General features: G+C 44.2%; 1 protein-coding gene across 1 annotated transcript in view; it reads right to left on the minus strand.

Moving 5' to 3' along the window:
• The window catches only part of LOC144824966 (roundabout homolog 2-like), a 1,188,518-nt gene that overhangs the window by 334,522 nt on the left and 830,139 nt on the right, over nt 1–23,857 (minus strand). The gene's annotated exons all lie outside the window — the stretch shown is intronic.

Genomic DNA, 23,857 nt, shown 5'->3' on the forward strand with positions numbered 1-23,857 from the left:
ACTGCCGATCTTTTTAGAACGGAAAGCCAATGCTATCTTCAGAAAGCAACATTCCTATCACATATTCCTCATTATAAGAGAGACAAACAAGGCTTTTCACATCTGCTTACAGATATTTGTGTTGGTAGTCTACCATTGATGTTGGGGTCAAATATTGTCTTAAGTACCAGAATTACTTCTAATATGCTCGTCTGTAAAAATGCACCCCATAGTGTTTCAGTATAATGAAGGTTGTATTTATGATATTGTATATAGTGCAGTGTAAACAAAAGACACAAACCTCTAACTGGTATAACTCAGCCTGTAAAAAGGCCAAGACTGAGTTAATAACAGCAATAAAAGCTGGTTCGGATAGGGGCAAGGTTGCCGAGTTCAGGCGGAAATATAAGGATACAATGGCTCGGGCAAGGTCAGAGTGGGACTGGGACAGATGGCAGGGTCTCTCTCTCGCCCTAGAATCGAGGGACTCCAGGAGATTCTGGTCCTTGGTTAACACTGGCACAGGTCAACCAAAAACTGCATTAGAGCCTAACATTGCAGCTTCTGTGTGGGAAGCCCACTTTGGTAAACTCTATGAAGATATCTTCGAAGGCTCCAACGATGTGGCTGCAGCCGTTCTATCCCAATCTGGCGACGGATTGGAATTTAGTCTTGGGGAGGTGGTCAAGCGCAATAGAGAGACTGGCGTTGGGTAAAGCTCCGGGACTCGATAGATTGCCTGGCGACCTCTTTAGGTCTCATCCTGAGATTTGGGCCCCGTACCTCCATATTCTCTTCAATTCAATCGCAGGAGGCATGGAGATCCCCTGTACTTGGTGGGGGCGGAGATAGTACCCATCTTTAAGAAGGGTTGTCCTCTTCTCCCAGCCAACTACAGGCCGATCAGTCTTATAGATGTGCCCCAAAAACTCTTCTCCCGCCTTATACTGGACCATCTTTTGGACTGGATGGAGGACAAAGATATCCTAAGCCCCCTCCAGGCTGGCTTCAGGAAAAACACGTCCACCATGGACCAGACCTTCCGCCTTGTACTCCTCTATTGGAAAACTGTGAGGATCGAGGGTGGGAGGTTGTACATGGTGTTCGTGGACCTGAGGTCAGCATTCGACCTGGTCCCCCGAAAGAAACTCTGGGAGGTCTTAAATGAGATGGGGGTCCCTATACACCTCCTACAGGCCATAATCTGGCTCCACAATGGTAATTTTGCTCAGGTCAGGTATGGGAGGGGTGGAGCATTGTCAAAAAGGTTCCCAGTTCTTAGGGGGGTAAGGCAGGGTTGTGTTTTGGCACCAACCCTGTTTTGCCTTTATGTTAATAATATTATATCCCATCTTGGTAATGTAAGGGACAACGATGCTCCAGTTTTGGCAGGCAGGAGGGTGCCGGCCATCATGTTTGCTGACGACACCCTCCTGCTTTCCAAATCCCCGATGGGGATACAGCGAATCCTGGATGGATTTGGTCTTTTCTGTAGACAATATGGTCTAGAGATCAATACAGGGAAGACCAAATTCATGATATTCAACCCCTCACCCAAGACAAGACCAAATCCCTTACTGAGCTCTGTAAGTCTGGAGAGGGTAAAAACATTCCAGTATCTGGGGGTAACCCTGCATGAGAATCTATCCTGGGAACCACAAATAGCAAGATCTCGGATAAGGCTGTCTCAACTGTCTGGGGCAATTCTGAAGGTCACGAATACTTCTACTTTTAAACCCATTGCCCCGGCAGTTGAAATGTATAAAGTACAAGCTAAAGCTGCTGCATTATATGGCAGTGAGCTATGGGGGTATAAGGCAGGGACAGCGTTGGCGAGTGTAGAAAACAATTTTTTGAGACGCCTGCTGGCCCTTCCCCGTGGCTCGCCCCTGCTCCCTTTAAGACTAGACGTGGGTCTTCCCCCTGTAGGTGAGGATCTGGAAACAAAGCCACTAAGATTCTGGCACAGGCTTTGAACCACCACTGAGCTTGTACACTACAGGCAAGATCTTACCTGTGTAATGAACCTGAACCAATGCGACAGAATCCCGTGGTTGGCTTTTGTAAAGAAAGAACTGTACCGGTTGAGTCTCCATGAGCTCTGGGAGGCCCCCGAGATAGGCTGCCAAAATGTCTCCCGGAAAAGACTTGTGGAGATTCATAAGGAGAGAAGTCTTGCTTCCCTTGTGCTTGCACCCCACAATGGGATTTTAACTGAACGATTCTTGCTCTCCAAAAATTCTTATTACTTTTAAAATTTTATGGATATCATCTTCCCGATACTGGCAAGAAAACTATTCATCCAATGGAGGCTTGGTACTTTGCCCATTAAATCTTTTACATGCAAATGGGCCAAGGGGGAAGACACAACATGCCCTGGCTGTAGCAACCATGTTGAGGAGGAAATGCATGTCTTGTTCTTCTGCCCAGCCTACAAAAGACCCAGGAAACACTGGCTAGTGCCTCTATGTAGGAACTTGGGCATAAGGAGCTTTGTAATTTCACACAGAATACTGAAAACAAATACTTCCCCTCATATAGTATTTGCTGTTGCCAAATTTCTAATGGCCATGTGGCACATCAGGAGGAAGTTATTAAAAGCCTGACTACCAAAGGATGGAACTTTTACATAATTGTATGCCAATGTATTTCTTGGCTACCAACTGGGATTGACTTTCGTTCTTATTTATTCCTTCAAAGTATGTTTTAACACAATGTTTTAACCTAATACGTATTTTCTGTAATGAATGCTTTTATATGTATCTTTTATGGCCTAAATGGCCGAAATAAAGAATTTTTGGATTGGATTGGATTGGATATTGTATTAAAATTCCAAATACTCTGATACCCTTTTAGGTGAGATCAAAAATCATGCTCTAAAAACTAGAACAAAGTATTTTTGAACTGAGAAAAAATGTGCACTCATCTCACTCCCTTGTCAGGCATTTTCAAGCAGCAGGTTGGATTAGTTTTGTATTGGCAACTTTCCCATTATACAATTCCAGTGTGCTATCATATGATAATTGTTCTTGACTCTGAATCAACAGAATCGAACATTAATACAAAAAATGTTAGGATTATCTTTGGGACCCATAAGCAGTAGATACTGCATATGCATCTATTTATTTATGCAGTTTTATATAGAACGCATGTGGCCCAAGGGAAACTAAGCACTTTACAAAGAAATAAAATGATCAACAGATATATGTCAGTTTGTTCATCTAGCAACAAGGTAAAATCATAACAATAAAGCCAATATACATAGGAAATAGTTTCCCCACAAAATAGCGTTAGAAGTAGAACCAATAAACATAAGTAGAGGGACACATAGACCTTGGTAATAGTTGGAATAATCAGCAGAGAGGAATAAGGAAGGAACTCAAAGGGAGTGGAACACTTACCAGCAGATCACTTTTAGAGGGTTGGGTGGGAACGTATGGTGGAGAGGTGTCTATGGAGGTCAATCTGTGGTCAAGTGTTAGATGAAGGTTAGATAAAAGACGGGTAGTTCTTTTAGACGGGTGTTTCTCAGGCACAACCAATATGTTTTTGCAACAGGGGGCTTATAAGTTCATTTTTAAAAGCTGAGAGAACATTATAAGACGTGTTAGTTGAAGTGAATTTAAAATTCTGGTGGCTACCTGAGAAAGGTTACTTAATGCAGGCTTCTTTTTTGAAAGTAGGTGATTAAAGGAAATGGGAGCCCTCACTGACCAACAGCTATGTTCAATTTCCTAGTTAAATAGCTTCAAGTAGTTGTGGTGAATTTTCTGTGATTAATGCTAGCTGTCTTGCTTCAATGAGAAGCCACGATAGTGTTCTAGGGAAGAAAGAAGTAAGGTCAAATTTCTTGTATCCAGAAACAAAGTGAGCCAGAGGCAGCATGAAGCCATTTGGCTGACTGAGGAGGGTGTGGTTGGCTTTTGGTATGCCAATGAAAGGTGAGTTCCCATGATCCAATCTAGTTCATATTCTTGAATAAACTACCTGACTTCTCAAAGCAGTCCGAAGTTGATAGCATTGGTGGCTCTTTTGGCCGTAGCCAAAATTTCAGCGTATATGTTAAGTCTATGAAACCTAGAGACTTGGCATTGCCCCAATAGTCAAAATACAACCCGGAAAGTACAAGAATCAATGCATGATAGGACAGACAGTCGGACATTTTCCAGTAGATTAAGAGGAACTTTGTTTTAGAAGGCTTGCCTTTAAGGTGATGATAAGAGATTCATGTTGGACTTACTCAAGAGTGTTGGAGAGCAGATAAATGTTTCTAGGGGACAAGATTTTAAGGTAGATTTAGGTGTCAGCAGAAAACAGATTGAACGATGTTGGTGAAAAAATTTAGCCTTGAGGAACCCCTAGTTCCAGAGTGACCTTGCTTGATAGCCAGTTCCCAATTTTAATTGCATGGGTTCACTTTGTCAAATTGGAAGAGAATCGTTTTAACACATCTCCTTCGATACCCTTTGCTCTTTCATGATCCTAATTAAAGAGATACGATGGACAGTGTTGAAAGTAGTTGGTAAAGAGAAATGCACAAGTAGGCAGGAGTTTTCCCGAGTCAACAAAGCAGAATGCCTCATCACCAATGTGTAAAAGAGTAGTCTCAGTGCAACAGCCCTGTCAGAAGCCCCACTGACGAATATCCAGGAGATTGACTGTATGTGGTAAGAAAGTTTGGAGGCGACATAGTTTTCGATCACCTGCCCTATGAAAGTAAACCCTGACACAAGGAGGAAATTACAGAGGTTGTTACTGACTGCTGATGGCTTCTTTAGAAGGGATTAGACTTGTCCAGTTTTGATAACATTAGGGAGCACACCTTGCACAAGCAACAAGTTCCAAAGCATTGCCCAGGAGGGAAGCATATCTTTAGCCATTTCCTTGCAGGTGTTGAAGGGTACTGCATTTGTGAAGAACTTAAAGTGTTTTACTTTGGCAATACTTTTGAGTAGCTCACATCCAAGGATTTTGCCGATTTGAAACCAGTTGTCTGAGCTTTGAGGTTTGGTTTTCACTTGATTGGCAGGTTTTGTGTAGGAAGAAGGGAGAATTCAATGGACTTTATGAAGAACTGTACAAAATCCTCAAATTTAGATTTGGAACTTTGACTGAGTCACCGAATGATGGAGTTTCAGAAATTCTTAGAGGTATCTAAAAGAGATTTAATGTGAAAGGACTTTGCCTTGAAAATATGATATTTTTGTCGCTTCATCTAGCAGCCCGCAATTAAGTCAATTTACATTGAGAGAGAGATTGTTGCAATAAACTCAAAGTCTTCTCAGAAAATGTATTTCCACAAATAAGACTTCCAAAAACCATGGGGGGAAGGCTCCTCTCTTTTCTTATTGATCACAGGGGAGGAGGGGGTCGTCATTTGGGTCTGTAATGCAGTTGTGGCAGTGGTTTGGGGTAAGAATGATGCTATATGCCGCATTCATGTTCCATAGGGAGATTTATTCTAGTCCTACTTGCTAGTGCACTAATGTTGATGTTCTTGGTGTCCCAAGCAACATGGTTTCTTTCCTATGTTGGCCAAAAGATTCACAGTGAGGAAATGACAATATAAATAGAATCTGGAGATGACCCGATGAGTCGACAAGGAAAGATTATAAGTGTTTAGCCTTTGCGATTATCATGTCAAGTATGGGGCCTTTTGAGTGGAGAGGTTGTTGGCAGTGTTGGAGGAGGTAATTTTAATGAAGCAACATTGAGAACAAATTGACAGCTAGGATGTTAGCACTTCCCCAGTACAGACTGAAATGAACTAGGACGATGGTTTACTAAGAAGTTATCAGTTGGTTCATCATCAACTCTAAGCATTTATCTTTAAAGGTGTTATTGTCATATGGACGGTAATAGATAATGTTTAGTCTAACTTTTGAGGAGTTAATAGTGTACATTTCCAGAGAAAGGCATTGGAGTGGGAGAATGGAGCCCCAGATTGAAGAAATAAGTAGTGGCAGGAGGTGCAGTCTATGCTTGCTGGGAGCTGACATGTCATGGATGGCTCAGGTGTGGTAAATAAATAAATAATACCCTATTTTTGGATGAATGAATGAATAACAGATAGCTCAATAAATAAGAGTCAAGATTCGAGGTAGTAGGAGTTTCTGTAGGTTTATTACAGCATAAGGACAGGATCAGGACAACCTGCATAGGAACAGGATGACAGGGGAAAAGAGGCCCGGCAGCTGCCGGGGCTTGGTCTGGGATGAGCTCGCTAACATTCAATAACAAGACATTCATTTATATACATAACGCAAACACATAGCATTACATTGCAGTAGGCGTAGCAGTGGGTGGAGCAGAAGGCATGACGTGTAGCAGTCGCGAGAGATAACAGTAAAAAGAGGTGTAACTGGGAGTTTACTTAGACATGTGAAGTAAAACGTAACAGAATATGTCATGAATGGGCGGACACATAGGAGGGGGCTACCTAAGGAGCCGGGACCTCTAACCTAATGGTGCGCGAAAACTGGCAATGACGTGTTACTAGGAGAAGCTGGGGGCTACGAACTCTGTGCTAGGAGCAGAGACTAGAGTCTGGAGGGTCGGAGCGACATGTACCTAAACCCTATCTGGTATCTAATGTTTAGGGAACATGTTGATATAAACTAGAAGTCATGAGGGGAGAGGCTAACTTGATTCTAAGACTGGACCATGCATTATTCTACATGAAATGCGTGATGAAGAATACTAAATGACCATTAAATACAGTATTTCTCTAACAGGGAGACGAGAAGGCTAGACAACGACGGAAACTATTGATGCAGTTCAGTAGCTTAGGAATGCAAAGGAGGAGGACTGAACTGATAGCTGGAACTATAACATACTTTTGGCAGACTTAGAGGCAGGGCCGGGCTGCACCGGGCAGTGCGAGGCAGGAAGTAAGTGAAAGGTCGAGGATACAGGTGGGGGCTGTATCGCTCCTCAGCGAGGCTTTCAGGAGACAGGAGCTGAATCCAGGGTCCGGGCCCTTTTGAGGCCTAGAAACGGGGACTTTATAATGGAATAACGTGCACACTGAGAAACGTGGCAACATTATTTTACATAGGCCTGATATTCGTAGTATTCACGAGGACTGGAAACTAACATATTAGAGGTGGACACAACTGTAATTGCGTCATTAATCAGAAATGGGGAATAACATATGCATATTGGTCATGCATACATAACATATGATGGATTGGGCGTAGGGACACAGAACATGGCAAAATTTACTTTTCCACATTCCCTCCTTGTCACTACGTTTCCATCAGGAAACATCAATATTCATGATACCGTCTATCATTTCATACAGTACCATTTGCTCGTCTCGAATTGTCTTGGAACGGGATTTAGAACGGGGCTTGGGACTAGGAATACAAGAGGTAGCACACATGCTGCAAATCGCAGGGCCACATTGTATACAGAGGCAGCAGCTAAATATGATCGCTACTGCAATACCTAGAAAGGACAGGACTTTCCATCCCCATGCGGAAATTACATTCCAGAACCAACCGGACCATGTCCAGGTGCCTGGATCTTGATGTAACAGATGGGCAATTTTATGGAGTCTGGTTATAGCTGAATAAACAGACGGCGCGTTATTTGGAATGAAAATGCAACAACTGGATCCGAGAATTCTACAGGCCCCGCCCCTATCGGCCAGTATGACGTCAAGGACGAGACGATTCTGTAAAACGACAATTCTCATAAAGGATTGTTCTTCAGTTAAGTTACCTAGAGCAGAGGCAGTCTCATCTACTACAGCTTCAAGGGTTCTTGTTAACCTACGAATTAACTTACTATTTACAACTGTACCTAAATAAGGGAAAACACCTTTATCTATATCAATGAATTGCTCTGCGGCGGTTTCAGTATAATCGACAATCGGGAGATTTCTCTTGTGTCTAGTGTGTACTAAGAAAGAATTCCTATGATAATCAGGTGGGGCTAGAAAAACAGGTGGCAGTAGGAAAGCAATGTAACAGGTTCCCTCCCAATCGAGGGGCAGACGGACATATGCAGTTTGACCACAAACAAAATAAGAATGACGTGAAGCTTTAAAAATAGATTTCCTACTGTCACTATACTGGATAACAGTAGTACATTCACTATGACCTATATGTACAGAACCATAACTACGGACACATAATTCGCCTTTGACTGGTAGTACTGAAATAGCGGGTGAATCTGGAGTAGTATCAGACTGAACATTCAGAACCATGAAATTCGACGAATAATTTCCTAAATTATATACTTCATTTTCTAGATCTAAACCTGTTCTATGGGGGAAACCTTGCTTGTCTGGGAAACATGTACTGTTAAGAAAAGACATATCTGTTGAGGATGACGTTAGCGTGGACCATGCTCCACACGAACCATTGTGTGAAAATGGATAAGGAAACAGTGGCAGAACTCCCTTCGATGTCTGGAAAGGGGGGAGTCGACCACACACCCAACAATTAGTGGCATTGCTGGTCTGGTGTGAATAATGTAACATACGGATGAATGTGTTATTACGCATGGCGAGGCGGTATGAATATTCGTGAGGAGGCAGATCACTAAACGTGTGCTCTACTGTAGCATGAGCAGACATATTTACATGAGGAACTGGAAAACACAGATAGAAAGCATAACTGGTGCAGGAAATCATTATGCTGATGAATAGTATGAAACTCAGAAAAACGATGCATTGAAATGAACTTCGACTGACTCTCTCACTATGGGGGTCTATTTTATACATGTCAGAAACAGTCTAACCGTTTCACCTAGGGGAGGACTTATACAATCAAACTGGCTGACTTATTAGACCTGAGCTTTAACTTATACTCCTGTTGCGGAGTTTTCTCTACCAAGGGAGGGGTTGTAATAAAGTCTGGTGCGGGACAGTCCTTTAAAACAATGTTCTGGCAATCCTTCGAATCCGGGGAAATGTTCTTGGCAATGTCTTTGAAGTCTGGCTTTGGTCCTTTGAAAAGTTTTACATGAGAGAGGTGGACCCACCCCTTCCTGCCTTCTAACTTGACGGCAGTTCGGGTGGTCAAGAGGACCTGACGTGGCTCCTTCCAACGTGGTTCCAGCGGACTTGATCTGTCAAAATTGCGGACCATCACCAAGGATCCTGGAACGATCTCGTGCGGTGCCACCTCTGTATTGTCTGGAAATGCGGCGGCAACCTGTGAACGACATGAGTTGAGGGCAGACATCAAGGAAGCTAGGTAATCTGTCAGCATATTACATGAAACATCGGTAATACTTCGGGGTCTAGGAGTACCCCACATGTTAGGGGGGCGGCCGAATACGACCTCATACGGGGACAGACCTGATCTGGAATGTGCGACCATACGCATGTAAAATAGAGCGACTGGCAAAGCTACTAACCAGTCCACACCCTTGTCTTTACAGATTTTTGCTATACGGATTTTCAGAGTCTGATTATGTCTTTCGACTAGTCCAGCTGCTTCTGGATGGCGTACACAATGGAACTTCCACTGGTACCCTAACAACAGGGAAACGTGTTTCATGAGTTCGGATGAGAATGGCTGGCCGTTGTCAGAATATACGACTCTAGGGAGTCCGTATCTAGGGAAGAATTCACGAACCAGCTGCTTGGCAGTGGTCGCGGCTGTGTAATCTGGGACTGGATATGCTTCTGTCCACCTGGACAAAGCGCATACAACTACAAGGACATACTTGAAACCTCGACATCGCTCCATCTGAATATAATCCATCTGGAGGACCTCAAAAGGGTGGTCAGGGGGCTGGAAACCACCTTGTTCCACCGGGACACTTTTACCTGGATTAAACTGGCAACATATCATACAGGTACGGACTTTCTGCTTGGCTGCAGCTCGTAAATGCTTGTTGAACCAAATGTTCTGGATACTGTCTAACATAGCTTTTTCTCCTAAATGTGCTGGACTATGTGCGGTATTGATAATAACTTGAACCATAGAATCGGGGAGAAACCATGTGGCTCTACCCTTCGTTAACCATCCTTGATCTGTCTGGACCCCTCCTTGTACAGACCATTTCTTGATTTCATCGGGAGTAGCATGTAACTGAATATCTATGACATCTTGTGTAGGGTCCTTAACTGTCATGCATGTAATCAGATCTGGAGTATGTGTCATGTTTACTGGAATGTCTGGTGTCTGTGCTGTAAGCTTGGCTGTGCGGTCTGCTAGATCATTACCTTGGGAAATAATGTCAGTAACTTTCGTATGTGCTTTGCACTTCATGATAGCAATAGATGTCGGTAAATGTATGGCGTCTAACAGAGCTTGAATAAGGAGACCATGCTGAATCTTGGTTCCATGAGAAGTCATAAAACCTCTCTCCTGCCAGAGCACTCCGAAGTCGTGTACAACTCCGAATGCGTAACGTGAATCTGTGTAAACATTAACCTTCAGGTTCTTGGCGTGTATACAGGCTTGTGTCAGAGCAACTAGCTCTGCTGCTTGAGCGGACAGGGTATCAATACGGTGTGTTTCAATAACTTCAGTGTCAGTAGTCACTGCATATGCGGCGACTAGTTCTCCTGTACTAGTTCTCATACATGAACCATCCACATAAAGTGTCAGGTCAGGATCTGGTAACGGAATGTCTGTCAGGTCTTGTCTTGGCTTTGTCGTAACGTTAACTACTTCCACACAGTCATGTGTGTCTGGATTTGAATTAACTGATGGTAACAGTGTAGCGGGATTCAGGACATTGCAGCGTCTAATTTCTATGTGTGGCTGGAACAGTGTCAATTCATAACCTGTTAAACGTGCAATTGTCAAGTGCTGAGTTTGTGTTCGGTTTAAAAGAACTTCTACTGAATGTGGAACTTGTACCGTCAGGGAATGTCCTAAAACTATGGAATCACTTTGTCTGATAGCTAGTGCTGTGGCTGCAACTGACTTGAGGCACGCAGGCAACGCCTGGGCGACTGGATCTAATGTGCTTGAAAAATAAGCACAGGGCTTGTATTGACCTGCTTGATCTTGTGTGAGAACAGATAATGCTGTACCTTCGCGTTCTGTAACGAAAAGTGTAAAAGGCTTACTGTAGTTCGGTGTAGCTAGAACTGGAGCTTGGCATAGGGCTTTCTTTAACTCGTTGAAACTAAGTGTATGTTCAGATGTCCAAGGGAGGACAGTCGATACGGCTGCCTCCTGTGTCGTTAACTGTATCAGTGGCTTGGCTAGAAATGCATACTGGGGAATCCATTGTCTACAATAAGAAGTAAGGCCGATAAAAGCACGTACCTCCTTCTGGGTTCTGGGCTGGAGAAGATTCGCTATTAACTGGATACGGTCGGGTGTCAACTGCCTACCCCTCTTGGACAGCAAGTGTCCTAAGTATACCACTTGCTGGACACAGAATTGAAGCTTTGAAGGTGACACCTTGTGCCCCATCTCGGCTAGAAAATACAGAACTGTAAGTGATGCTCGCTCGCAAGCACGTTCAGAACGGGCTGTGATCAGTAGATCATCGACATACTGGAGCAGGGCAGTGCCAGTTGGCATGTGAATATTGTCTAGTTGTCTCTTGAGTGCTTGACTGTAAATACTAGGGCTTTCTGTGAAACCTTGAGGAGCGCGTGTAAACATATAGCTCCTTCCATTTAAACAAAATCCGAAAAGAAACTGGCTGTCTGGATGAATTGGAACACTAAAAAATGCATTCTTGAGGTCAATAACAGTGAAAAACATGGCTTCGGAATCAATGGCAGTTAACAGGGAAGAAATGTCTGGAACAACTGGATACTGAGGAATAATACATTTATTAAGCTCTCGTAGATCAATCACTAATCGATATACTGGGGGTGCATTTGGATCAGTACGTTTCATGACTGGAATGATCGGAGAATTGCATACATTGGAGTCAGTTTCTACAACTACTCCTTGAGCCATGAGCTCGTCAATAATTTTGGATAAGGCTGCTACAGCCTCAGGTGGCAATCTGTACTGTCGGATTCGGGGCAACACTACACCTGGTTTGAGAGTCACACGATAGGGTGTGATTTGCATGTAACCTACATCAGTTGGACCTTGCGCCCATAAATGCTGCGGAACATTAGACAATCTGGAATCAAAATCTCGTAATACATAGTGACCCTTAAAGTCACGTAGGAACAGACGTATTCCCTCTGGGGAACAGCAAATAACTGCACCTAACTCTTTCAGTGTCTTAATACCTAACAGATTTTCTGGACATGCCTTAGTAAGTAACAGATCAGTAGTACGGGACAATGGACCTACTTCTAGAGTAACTGGCTGAGATATTTCATTAACTATGGGTTTTCCTGAAAATCCAAGGGAAACATTTCTTGAGCCTGAGAGCGGAGCCCCTGGAACTTCGGCGTGACTAATTGTGGTCCTACTTGCCCCTGTATCGATCAGAAACTTTCTGTCTTTCCCTAATACTTGACTGTGTACATAGGGACCTTCTTGGTCTACAGGTATCTCGATGAGAGGCAAGCCTACCTCCCTCTCTAGGCTGTTTCATGAATATGACTGGTATTCTGGATACTCGGACTGTGCATACTGGTACATCTGCGATGTAACGTGCTGTGTTGCAGCAATAGGCTGCGGTACTGTAACTGTCTGTGGTGCATTCTGTGACTGAGGAATCTGTGAAACTTGTTCTTGTCTAGGCGGACGTGGTCTTTCTTTAGTCTTACCAGTAGCTATGTTATGTTTCAGAACTGCACACTCGTTTATAAAATGACCTGGCTGTTTACAATAATTGCAGTTCCCTTTAACGGGAGCCGCAGGATGACTGGCTTGAATCGGACCCCTCTTCTGACTGTCTTGAGGAATAGATTGTGCAACTAGCACTTTCATTTTCGTGTCTTTCATACGTTTTCTTTCGTGTTCTTGCTCTTCTCTAATTCTATTCTGGTGATACTGGAGCATCTGGAGCATCTGGGACGGAGTATTTGCTTGCCAGGTGCTTTCGACTTTCAAAACTCGGTTTTTAATTTGTGGACTTGAATTCTCGACTAATTTGGTAACGAAAAGATGAGGGTATGACTCACTACTTGTCTTGAGACCACTATTAATACTGAAACATTTCTCAAATCTAGAATAAAAATCACTAATGTCTTCATCTTGTTTCTGTTTACAGGCTGAGATGGCATCCCAGTCTTCTTTTCTAGTTGTCAATAATCTGGGTAAAACTTGAATCAATAATTCTGGTAATTCTTTACATTTATCTCCAAGACCGGTACCTGGTACTCGTGCCTTGTCTTCAGCTTCTAGAGCTGTCCAATCGATCTTTTTCTCTCCCACCTCCCATTCTTTTTCCTTTAACTTTTCATACACCCCTGCGGGTAGCAGAACCTTTAACATTTTAATGACATCTGGGTACGTGTATTCTCCCATACGGAGCATGTCTTTTAATTCTCTATGGAACCCTGCTGGATCTTTGTCATGACAGGGAATTAGCTTTTTCATTTCGAGGAGTTCCATCTTTGAAATCGGAGTGTATACAAACACTCGTTGCATTTCGCCACCCGTCCCTTGGACTGGGTGGACTTCTCGTAACGGATTCTGTCTGTCTATGTAGAATGGTTTACTTTCTGGGGGTGAGACGTGAACAAAATGCGGGTTCAGGAACGTTCTATACTTGTGACGCTGTTCTAGAATAACACTAATTAAATCGGTACCTAGACCTCTCCATCTGTACTGGAGTAACTCGTTCAGGATATCGTGTAACGGGCCTGGATCAGAGTGTTGACCCTCATACTGAGTAATGAGGTGCTGGATCATATACATACCCACCAGTCGTTGCTCGGCTGGGGGCAGTTTCAGAAACATTTGTGCCACTATTTCGTCTGGAAAAGTGGTAGAATCAGTAATCCATCGGACTGCTGATCGGGCTAATTCTTGTTCATGCATGGTGCTTAACTCGCTATAACCGACTCGTGATTTCAGAATGTGATCGGTAGCTTGAAATACTTGTTCTAGAGAACAAGGCTCTCGTTCTGGTGCTGGATGATGAAAAATAGACTTGGGTTCTAGACGTAAATGGCGATCTGGAAATCTGGATTTCCCTACATACGCTATTCTGGCGGGATTCTCGTCTTCCTCTTCAGGATCAGAGATACTTTCTTTTTCACTTACTTGTGCTGCTTTACGCTGTTCGTGTAACCTTACTATTTCTTTACGAATTTTCTTGTACATACTTTCCATGGCACTAATGGTCTTGTGCTTACCCTCTGCTATATTATCACTCCACCTTGTCAGGATTCTCATTTCGGCGGGATCTTTAGACGGGTAATCTTGTTCTCTTATTAGACAATTGATCAGGAACTTTAATATCATGAGCTGAATCTCGGCTTTCCTTTGAGACATGATCTCGCCAATACTTTCTGGATCATCCCCTGTACGGATGAAACGATATATTCTGTCTAGATCTTCTTTCATATTTGGTAAGGTGACTAGATACTCGGTCACCCTTCTTACGCGTACGGAATATAAAACCATATTATATTCGCCTGGAACTGGATCATAAACACATTCGGCAAGGGCTTGTCTGATTTCTGTAACAGACTTATTACTTTTAGGAGTACGCTGTGATGCTTGAGCATGTAATTCGAGTGCTGATAAACGTTTGTGTGGCGGCGGGGTTTGAGGAGGACCTCCTCCTGCGGCCCCTAGACTAGAATCGTCGACTGACATTCTTCGTGCTCGCAGGGTCGGTAATTGTAACGTGGGCTGAACTTGTATGGCAGGCTGACCCGGGGGTACCGTAACAGGTACTCCGGTGTCTGGAGGAACGGGAAGTGCCTGATTTACAGGGACTAGCGGAGCGCGAACAGGATTTGCATATTCTGGGACTGTGTCGTCCAAATAGGACGAAATAAAAATATCAGCAGCGGTCGGTTTGTGACGTAGCTTGGTCGGAACTAATGGTGGCGGGAAATTACTGGGTGCCTCTGGGGTCGCTTTTGGCGAGCCTTCGGCAAGGAGAGGATACATACCCTTAATAAGGGCATGCCTCTGTCTGTCTGACTGTTCGGCTTTAACTTGTTCACCTATCTCGATTAATTCTCTTTCTTGGGTTCGTTCTTGGGATTCTCTACTTAACTCTGACTTTCTGACTTCCTTTTCCGTTCTTTTATGAGCTTCCTTACGCCATAACTCGATGGCATCTTTCTGTGACTGTCTGGCTTTCTTTTTCCATAATGCTTCTTCTACTCGCATGATACATTCGGCATCCCATGTACCCGATACGGGCCATCTATACTTTTCTTCTAACTGTTTGGTATACTCTACCCATAAATCTAGATACAATATGGCGCTTATGCCATGTTTCTGATACATAAAGTGACCTGGACTGTCCCTAGGCGGAACAGGAACTGCTGCTTCCAGCAGACCCTTTCTAGTTTTTAACTGACGTAACTTGGAAAAGAGCGGCATTCTAAACTTGAATCGGAACACAATACAATACACGAAAAACAATAACAATTGGGGAAACAATTCAGGCATACCACGACATTGGAAATACATTAAACAACATTATAAATAACAGTTCGAACAGAATACTACCTGAAAATACTGAAAACAGAACAGAATTCTCGAGAACGGAACAGACTAGAGTTACTGGATGCACTGCTATAACAGTACGGAACATACCGGTCCCATAAAGGAACACATCAAGACCCGTATCCACCTAGGTGAACACTTCGTTTGTGAGCTTGGGTACCACCAACCCACGGACCAGAGTCAATTTAGACTGACCCTGTCTAGACACTACCCCAGCAATGGTACTCACCGGGCAGCACGGAACGGAAGGCCTCGGACGGGACTGGACTACGACGACGAACTTCGGACTTCGGACTTCAGTTACGGGTGGACCTCCGGATACCTCGGACCTTGGACTCTCGGCTTGGGCTCTGGTCGGGACTCGCCGCGTTCCTCCACCGTCTCGTTCGGATGCTGGACCGCCTCCTCTGTCTCCTCCGTGGGCCTGAGGGATACTTGAAGCAGAAATATCTGCCAGGTGCACGGTATGGTTCCGTCACGACTGCAGAGGGTCAGGGGGTCGGCGTGGCTTCACCGACGCGTGGGGAAAGGGCAGGTCCCTGTTCGGGCGCCATTATGTGGTAAATAAATAAATAATACCCTATTTTTGGATGAATGAATGAATAACAGATAGCTCAATAAATAAGAGTCAAGATTCGAGGTAGTAGGAGTTTCTGTAGGTTTATTACAGCATAAGGACAGGATCAGGACAACCTGCATAGGAACAGGATGACAGGGGAAAAGAGGCCCGGCAGCTGCCGGGGCTTGGTCTGGGATGAGCTCGCTAACATTCAATAACAAGACATTCATTTATATACATAACGCAAACACATAGCATTACATTGCAGTAGGCGTAGCAGTGGGTGGAGCAGAAGGCATGACGTGTAGCAGTCGCGAGAGATAACAGTAAAAAGAGGTGTAACTGGGAGTTTACTTAGACATGTGAAGTAAAACGTAACAGAATATGTCATGAATGGGCGGACACATAGGAGGGGGCTACCTAAGGAGCCGGGACCTCTAACCTAATGGTGCGCGAAAACTGGCAATGACGTGTTACTAGGAGAAGCTGGGGGCTACGAACTCTGTGCTAGGAGCAGAGACTAGAGTCTGGAGGGTCGGAGCGACATGTACCTAAACCCTATCTGGTATCTAATGTTTAGGGAACATGTTGATATAAACTAGAAGTCATGAGGGGAGAGGCTAACTTGATTCTAAGACTGGACCATGCATTATTCTACATGAAATGCGTGATGAAGAATACTAAATGACCATTAAATACAGTATTTCTCTAACAGGGAGACGAGAAGGCTAGACAACGACGGAAACTATTGATGCAGTTCAGTAGCTTAGGAATGCAAAGGAGGAGGACTGAACTGATAGCTGGAACTATAACATACTTTTGGCAGACTTAGAGGCAGGGCCGGGCTGCACCGGGCAGTGCGAGGCAGGAAGTAAGTGAAAGGTCGAGGATACAGGTGGGGGCTGTATCGCTCCTCAGCGAGGCTTTCAGGAGACAGGAGCTGAATCCAGGGTCCGGGCCCTTTTGAGGCCTAGAAACGGGGACTTTATAATGGAATAACGTGCACACTGAGAAACGTGGCAACATTATTTTACATAGGCCTGATATTCGTAGTATTCACGAGGACTGGAAACTAACATATTAGAGGTGGACACAACTGTAATTGCGTCATTAATCAGAAATGGGGAATAACATATGCATATTGGTCATGCATACATAACATATGATGGATGGGGCGTAGGGACACAGAACATGGCAAAATTTACTTTTCCACACAGGGGAGACAGCTAATTGGGTCACAGCACCAGAGGTGCAGGACTGTATACTCCCCCATCGGTCTTGAATGTGGAAAGGTGTCCCTTCGTGGCCCAGGAGGTGCCTGGACAAAGAAGAGCATCTGCTGCACTAATAGCAGTAATGTATGCGACGGCCTGCTGCCAGGAGACTCTGGGGATCGGACGTGGACCGCCCAGTGGACTGAGGACCCAGAGCGGTTGAGCTGGAGCCTACACACCTGGGACACGACCCCCCCTGAGAAGAAGGTAGCTGTCGGTCCACGGCTCAATTCGGAGCCTTGGTGGGGCGTGGAGGATGTTTGCTGAGGTCCGCAGATAGAAAGGGCCCATGTTGGTCCCAGTCACAGCCTGAACAGCAAGTCGAGTGTGGTGCCCAGCTGCGAGGGAGAAACCTATCACTATGAGCAAAGAAAAGGGAACACAGACCATGCAGCAACGGAAGATTGACCAACACACAGCCCCACAGACCGGTAGTGATCAGTGACTGGGCCAGAACCATGAGGAACACAGATATTGGCAGCCATCGAGGAGTCCGGCCTGTCAGTTCAGATGAAAATGGACGCATTTGCAATCAAAGTGAACCTGTGGAGAGCGGATTTGCGCAAGGTGGCGGAACGATCAACGGAAACCAGGACTGAGCTCAGGTAAGAAGTCTCCCAGTTAAAGCGGACAGTGCATTCACCTAAAGCCTTTTCAAACAAGCTGGAAGCCAGAATGGAGGACGTTGAGGTGATTGCGCAGATGCAATCTTCAATTTGTCGGATTCCCAGAGGGTACAAAGAAGGGCGGAACTGAAGTCTATCTGGAGAAATGGCTGAAGTCGACGCTCCCCTCTGCACGACTCTCTAACTTCTTCTTCCGCCAACTGGGGATCCCCCGGGACAATAATTGCAAATCTTTGAACTACAGATACCGGGACTCCACTGTATGTTACTGTACCCTGCCAAGTTGAAGGTGATGCACAACGGCTGGACCTTCTTCACGACGCGGGAGGAATTATGGGGAATAGCTGGAGATTCGGAATGGGGACCGGATTCAGGATACACCCATGGAGTGGAGATGAGGCAAATCTTTGAAACTCGCAACAACAGGACTGCAGCCAGGGAAATGTAGGAGGTGTTGGAGGAGGACATGGTCCATTGGAGGGGAATAGTCATGGCGGTTGGCAATACCTCCTTGGAGTCTCAACAGCAGGAAAGAGCGGTGCCAGGGCACTGCTAGAAATGGTTACATTGGTGGCTTTCGAAGCAGGAGGAGGCGGGTGGCTCACAACTGAATGCAGTAAAGGGATGATGGGAGAGGGGTGCTTAAACTGGGCATGGCTTCAATGTGACTTTTGAGTTATTCTCAGCTTCAACATGCAACTGAGTAGAATCAAATGCGAGACCATTCTCTACTTGTGTGCTGCTGACTGATCTCTCATTTGATAATGTATGTTATTGGGATGGGCACAAGGGGCGGCCATAAGAGAGAGGGCACTTCTCTGGTGGCCTGTGATACCAACCTCCCCTTTTTGCGTTTGATTAGTATATCACGGTTTTCTTTATTAAGTACCTGTTGCATGCACACACTTGGAGCTAGGCAGGGGGAGACCCTGGGACACACAGGAGGGGGATAGTGACTGGGGGAGGCATTACAGCTCTTAGCAGTCTGATTCCTAAGCATTCTTTCTTGCATAAGGTAACATCCGAGGACAGATCTTGCTAGCTCGCAACACTTGAGCAGCACAAAAGTATGGGAAGGGGGGAGTTAGTAAGAATGAATGGGCGGCCACAAATTGAGTTGTGGGGTGTTTACCCTGGGTGGGGGATACAAGTCATTACACAGTGTTTTTTGCTGTTAGTTGCAGCGGCACACATTGAGGAAAAGTGGGGGTGGGTGGCATGGGTAGGAGAGGGGGTAGGAGACAGGGAGGGAGCATGCGGAGGTGATGTATAATGATTGGTGCATTAAAACTGCTGTCTTGGAATGTAAGGGGGCTCATCTCCTATGTTAAGCAATATCGGATACATACATACCTTAGGCGCTTGAGGGTTGGCTTCGCCTTCCTTCTGAAGATGGACCTCATGGAGGCGGAAGCCCAAAAGCTTGGTAAAAAATGGCAAGTGCAATTTTTCTTTGCTACTTATTCGTCATATGCTAAGGGAGTGTCCATCTGGGTAGCGGCGTGGGACCCTTCTAGATGAAAGGACAAACTACAGATGTTATGGGGCATTATATACTGCTACACGGCACCATAGATAGCCATGAGCTGTGTTTGCTGAATGTGTATGCACTGAATGTAGTCAATGGTGATTTTTCTGGTGTATTGAAGGATGCTCTACTGCCTTATGCTGGTTCCCGGGTCATTTGGGTTGGGGATTTCAGTTGTGTGTTACATGGCTTATTAGACAGGCATCCACCATGACAGGGTATGAAGCCTCACATGGTGGCTGGGCTGCGGGAGGTACTGCAGTGACTGTAGTTTGTAGATGTGTGGAGGGAGATTCACGCCTCTGTGGAGGAATACATTCCTGTTACTCACCGGCTCATGGCACTTACAGCAGACTAGATAGATTCCTGGTTGCAGGGCAGGGAATTTTGGACATCAGGAAGGTATTGAATGCGGTGTAGTTCCTCCAGGGTCATAGGCACGGGGGACATTTGAATGCCAAGCCAGCCCATAAGAATCTTTGACGCCCCCCAAACGACCAAAGCACCTGACACAGTATAGGCCTAAAGTGGCGGTCTAAATTATGCAGCAATATTAACTTAATTATGCAACAAGAAAGCAAATTACTCCATTTAATGAAGCACATTTTTTAATAGTATCACTTCATTATTTTGTCATTTTTGCACATGGTAGCACTATCTGGGCAAACGTTTTACTTTATTAGTACCAGTTCCACATCCAAATGCCGCTCACAGTAAGTAACTGAAAGGTGACCAATCAACCTTTGCGAAAAACCTTCCACTGCACGGCAGCACGCGCTGCATTTTTTGTAACTTTTGATCTGTTTGATCTAGAAACAAAATTAATTATTTAGTGAAAATCTGCAGATTATACAGCAGATGGTTGATTATGTAGCAAATTAGGTAAATTCATAATTACGGGGTAAAGACTGTAGCCGCAGAATCTTATAATTTTGAAGCCTCAGAATCGCATAATTCCAGTGGCCTTGTGAAGTATCCGCCAAGGAGGGAGACAGACTGCTCTCGATTTAGTGGTAAATGAAGATTTATTGGAGAAGCGAGATAGATACATGAAGAGCCCACGCCAACCGCTGCACTGGAATCCAGGAATACCTAGGCATAGGATTCCACATTCCAGAGCATGCGGCGAGGCGAGTTCAGCAGGCAGCACGAGGATACAACACATCCTCCTTACTAGAAAAGAAAAGAATTAATCTTAACAGTTAATTCATATAAGCAAAGTCATTAATGTAGTCACATCACATTGAGAACATTTTGGAAAGAAAAGGTTATTCACTAACAATGTAATCTTTATGCCACACAGGAGGTTTCCTCAGACGGGAAAAATTTGAATGAGGGGAACGGACGGAAGTGGGCTGAATGGAACGAGGTAATGCAGGAGGGTGATGAGAATTGGAACTAGAGGGAGAGGTCCCTGAACGGTTGGGAGCAAAGGAACTGCTAAGAAAAAGTGGAACTTTGACAACCTTAGAGAGACTCCAAACATTCCCGTCTGACAGCTCTACAATCTGCCTGCCCACTCTAACAACTAACAATGGGTCAGAAAAGCGAGATACACCAGATCTAAGAAAACCAGACTTTCTTACACGTACCCAATCACCAATCTTACATGGATTGCTGGAATTGGAAGACACCACAGGAGAACGACAAGTAGAACGTTTACCATCTACAAGGTCTCGCATCCAGGTTTGACTTAAATTACATATACCTTTCCTCCCCCGCATTATTTCAAAAGGAGACAGTTCACCATTAGCCTTAGGAGTATTCCGATAACTCCATAAAAGTTTTCTAACAGCCTCGAGACAATTCTCACCGTTGCACACAGCAAGTTGCAGACCCTCCTTGAGCACCCTAATCCATCTTTCGACCATTCCGTTGCCTTGAGGATAGTAAACAGAAGAGCGTTTGTGTAAGATACCATGATTGCAACAAAAAGATTTCATCTCGGAGGAGGTGAACTGTGTGCCGTTATCAGAAAGGATGGAAGAGGGAAAACCTTCTTTTTCAAAAATTGAATTGAGAAAGTCGATAACCACTCTAGAAGATACATGAGAGACAAATTTCACCTCAGGCCAACTAGAGAACTGGTCTATCAAGACAATGGCGTACACAGGACTCTGACCAAGGGACATGGGGCCGGCAATATCTACAGAAACGCACTCCCATGGTTTTGATGGTCTTGAGATAGAATCGTGGTGATATTTAACAGGCTTTTGGGATTTATCACTCACACAACATTCGACACAGAACCTTACTTTTTTCTCGATTAATTTGTCGACACCAGGCCACCAAAATTCACTTCTTATTCTTCTCTTCATGCTGGACATGCCTGGGTGGCCCTCATGAGCCATGTCTAACATGGTGTTCCTTAAACTATCCGGAACCACCAACAGTAAACCTCTCAAGAGAGTTTCTCCCTGGATGGAGAGCTCTTGAGCTACTTGAAAATAAGGCAAAACACTAGAAGATAGACTGTTCTTGGAAGGCCAACCATTTTTGACATAAGACACAACATCCAAATAATCACGGTCACTACTGCAAGCCAAAACCCAATCATCTTCACGAATGCAACCATTGGAGACTTCGCAAATTGACACCACTTTGTCAGGGTCATTGTCGGGAGCAACATGATTGTCGTCTTCCACGGGAAGCCTGGAAAGGAAGTCAGCAAGGACATTCTTTGCACCGGGGATGTACTCAACGGAGAAATGAAAATCTTGTAACTTGTATTGCCATCTTGCGATTCTAGAGGTGGCTTTGCCACACCCTTTGGTCGTAAATAGGTCTACAAGGGGACGATGGTCCGATCGTACAACAAAGTCTGTACCATATACATACCTGCGAAAGTACTCAATTCCCCACCAACAAGCCAATGTTTCCTTTTCAAGAGTAGAATATTTTGTTTCAGCACCACGTAATGGTCTTGATGCAAAAGCAATAGTGACGAAACCGCTGTGCTGCTTTTGCATCAGAACAGCACCAATGCCAACATTGCTTGCATCAGTGACAATGAATGATTTACAATTAGTGTCAAATGGGGACAAAGCAGGAGCAGAAATTATGCATTGTTTGATGAAATTAAATTGACATTTGCAGTTATCATCCCAAACAAATTCTTGATGGTTTTTTATCAATTTACGTAAGTGAGAGGTTTTATCAGAAAAGGAGGGGATAAACTTGGCATAGTATTCGGCTAAACCGAGAAAGGATCTAAGTTGATCCTTGTTGCCCGGTTCAGGTGCATTTTCAATCGCCCTAACTAAGCTTAATTTGGGAGAGATGCCCTGTTTACTGATGGAATGTCCCAAATAATCTACTGAACTTTTCCCAAATTTGCATTTTTCTTTGGTGAGGGTGAGACCGTTGTCTTGTAAGATAGACAAGACTTTAAACAAAACTTCAGAATGCTCACATTCGTCCTTGCCGAAAACTAAGATGTCGTCCTGAAAATATAACACATTGGACACATTCTTAAACATGTTGTGCATTACACGCTGAAATACTGAGGATGCGGACACTAACCCAAAAGGCATCCTTTTATATCTGTATGCACCTTCAGTGGTTATAAACGAAGTCAGATGCTTACTATCATCGTGAAGTGCTATCTGGTGATATGCGTTAGATAAATCCAATGTGGTGAAGATAGATGCATCCTTGAGCTTAGTGAACATTTCTCCAATATTGGGTAAAGGATGTCTATCCACCCATACATTTGAATTTAAATCGCGCATATCCACACATAAACGAATTTTCCCGTTAGGTTTGTGGGCTACGACCACTGGTGAAAGCCATTCGGAGGATTCAATTTCCTCGATTACATCTAAGTCACATAACCTCTGAAGTTCTTTTTTTACAGATTCACGTAAGGCTAAGGGTATGTTGCGTACTTTATGTACTTTGGGAACAGCGTTATGTTTGAGAATAATTTTGTGTTTAAAATTTTTGAGTAGACCCAAAGTAGGGGAGAAAACTTGTGGAAAAATAGTTTCCCATTTGTTGTCAGGGGATATCTCAACAGAATTGATGAAGTCAGAGTAACCTAAAACCTGATCGGGGTGATTGGGATCAAGTTTCATCATCAATTCTCTTTGTTGTGGCCAACCCAGTAAGCATGATCCATCCTTAGCAACATAAACCTTAGCATGTATTGACTTGCCCTTAAATGATAAAGTGGAAGGAAAGTATCCAAATACATCAATGGGTTTTTTCCCATACCCCCTTAATTTTATGTCAGAGGGAAATAATGATATGACATCTGGAAATTCCTTTAGCAATACATCATCACCTATTAGAGTGTATTTTGCACCAGAGTCTGCCATGACTTTTATAGATTTGGACCCAATTTGAAGCATACAGAAGGGTGA

The sequence above is a fragment of the Lissotriton helveticus genome, chromosome 3_1, assembly GCF_964261635.1.
Source record: "Lissotriton helveticus chromosome 3_1, aLisHel1.1, whole genome shotgun sequence".
In the NCBI taxonomy this organism is placed as follows: domain Eukaryota; kingdom Metazoa; phylum Chordata; class Amphibia; order Caudata; family Salamandridae; genus Lissotriton; species Lissotriton helveticus.